This window comes from Pteropus alecto, unplaced genomic scaffold, assembly GCF_000325575.1.
Source record: "Pteropus alecto unplaced genomic scaffold, ASM32557v1 scaffold72, whole genome shotgun sequence".
NCBI classification, from domain to species: Eukaryota; Metazoa; Chordata; class Mammalia; order Chiroptera; family Pteropodidae; genus Pteropus; species Pteropus alecto.
This window is the reverse complement of record NW_006436811.1, coordinates 24365548-24368138: the sequence shown is the minus strand read 5'-3', so window position 1 is coordinate 24368138 and position 2591 is coordinate 24365548.

The following is a 2591-nucleotide window of genomic DNA, read 5'->3' as shown; positions in this document are numbered from 1 at the left end:
AAAATGTGATACTAGGTCAAGGTATAGAAGAAGATACCAAAAATGTTTATCTGCTTTTTCTGCTCCTTTTTGCCTTAATCTTTATCGTATTTGTCAATTGCTGCATGTATCCATTTTACCACAATAAATAAATACATAAATAAAAATAATGTAACAATAAAATTTGAAACTTATAAGTTTGAGTTTTTGTGTGTTCAACATAGTGCCCAAGTCCTAGGTACATAATAAATGCCAGCTATTAAAGTTACTGCTTTCAAAAAAATCTCCTTTTATTTTTAACTCTGTTTCTTTACCGATAATTGACTAGCTTTCTCCACGCTGGTGTTTACTTATAAAAATGGAGTTAAAAAGAGAAAATGTGTCCCATTCTTGAATTTACTCTTTCTTTTGTTCGCCTACAAGCAATTTCTCTCAAACTACTCATGATTAAAACATAAATAATAATAATAGTAATAATATATACTTTCTTTGCTCTGATTTATTTTCTTGTCTTAATTTTTAAAATAATAATGTCATTTCAACCTGTTTTTTAGAATATAATTCTTCTATATTTAGAGAAAGTAATGTTTCTAAAGATGTAATAATATAGGGATTTTGATCTGAATTAGAATTTATGTAAGATCTAGAAGCTACTCACATTTACTTGATTTAAGTAATGAACACAATGTCCTACTAGTCAGAAATTTAAGTCAGACCCAGCTAATAGAAGAACATTTTCTCTTCTAAAAAGGCTTCTGTATTTAACAACTACTAAATGAACTTGTAAGTGAAAAAGGTAGTTGGAAGGTGGATATCTCTGGTGAGCTGAGCTAAGGAATAAATCATTCATCAATTACCACGTCCTTCTTGAGTATATTGTGTACAAAGAACTTCATGTTCTGTATGTGCTGATAAGGGGAACTCAATAGTGAACAAAATGTTTGTAGACTACATAGCAGGCATTAGCCATTTCTCCATTTACCTTTTGAGCTTGAGAGCAACATTGACAAATGCCTGTGAAAATCTTCTCTTAGATATTGTTCACAGACTCTCAATTCAGCATGGCCGAGACTGAACTTAACATCTCTCTGTTAAATGGCACCCATTCACAGCTATGCCTGGCTCTTGCTTCTTTGCCATTCATCTCTCCCCATACAATCACGCCTCATTAAGTTTGGCTGATTCTTCTTCCTAAATAACTGGAGAAGCTGTCTCCTCCCCTATCCTGAGGCTGTTACCATTGATCAGGCTCTTGTGTTTTCTCATCATCTTTTCTGTATAGCCCCTGCTAGAGTGACCAACTGTCCCAGTTTGACAGGGACTGAGAGGTTTCTTGGATTGTAGGACTTTCAGTTTTAAAATAGGACAGTCCTATTTTTCACCCTGCCCCCAGTATCTTCCCATCTGGCAATCATAAGTTTTTTCTCTGTATCTATGAGTCTGTTTCTGTTTTGTTTGTTTCTTTAAATAGATTTTCTGTTTTGTTTGATATTTTATATTCCACATATAAGTGAAATGATATGGTATTTGTCTTTCTCTGTCTGACATTTCATTTAGCATAATACCCTCCAGGTCCATCCATGTTGTCACTAATAGAAAGATTTCATTCTTTTTTATGGTGGAGTAATATTCCATTGGTATATGTACCACGTTTTTATCCAATCGTCTATTTTTTTAAGTTTATTGGGGTAACATTGGTTAATACAATTATATAATTTTCAGGTGTACATTATAATTTGACATCTGTATATTCTATTGTGTGTTTACCACCCAAAGTCCAGTTTCCTTCAGCTACCATATATTTAATCCCCTTTACCCACTTCACCCTCTGCCTAGCCCCCTATATTTGACCTCCTTTAACCTTCTACCTACCCTTCCTCCACTACCCCCTACCTTCTGGTAACCACTAGTCGATAGTCCATGTCCATGAGTCTCTGTTTGTTTGTCCTGTTCATTTGTTGCTTTTAGGTTTTTATCACATATATAAGTGATATCATGCAATTTTCAACCTTTTCTGTCTGGCTTATTTCGCTTAGCATGATTATCTCGAGGTCCATCCATATTGTCACAAATGGCAATATTTCATCTCTTCTTGTGGCTGAGTAATATTTCATTGTATATATGTGCCACAGCTTCTTTAGCCAATTATCTATTGTAGGACACTTCGGTTGCTTCCATGTCCTGGCCACTGTGACTAATGCTGCTATGAACATCAGTGTGCAAATATCTTTTCGGATATGGGTTTTCAAGTCTTTGGAGTAAATACCCAATAAATGGATTGCTGAGTCATGTGGTAGATCAATTCTTAGTTTTTTGAGGAAGCTCCATACTGTTTTCCATAGTGGCTGTACCAATTTGCAGTCCCACCAGCAGTGTATGAGGATTCCTTTTTCTCTGCATCCTCTCCAACATTTATTACTTGTCCTGTTGATTATAGCTATTCTAACAGATGTGAGATGGTATCTCATTGTGGTTTTGATTTGCATTTCCCTAATAGCTAGTGATGTTGAGCATCTTTTCAAATATGTGTTGGCCATTTGCATGTCCTCTAAGGAGAAGTGCCTGTTTAGGTCCTCTGCCCAATTTTCGATTGGATCATTGTGGGGGGGGGG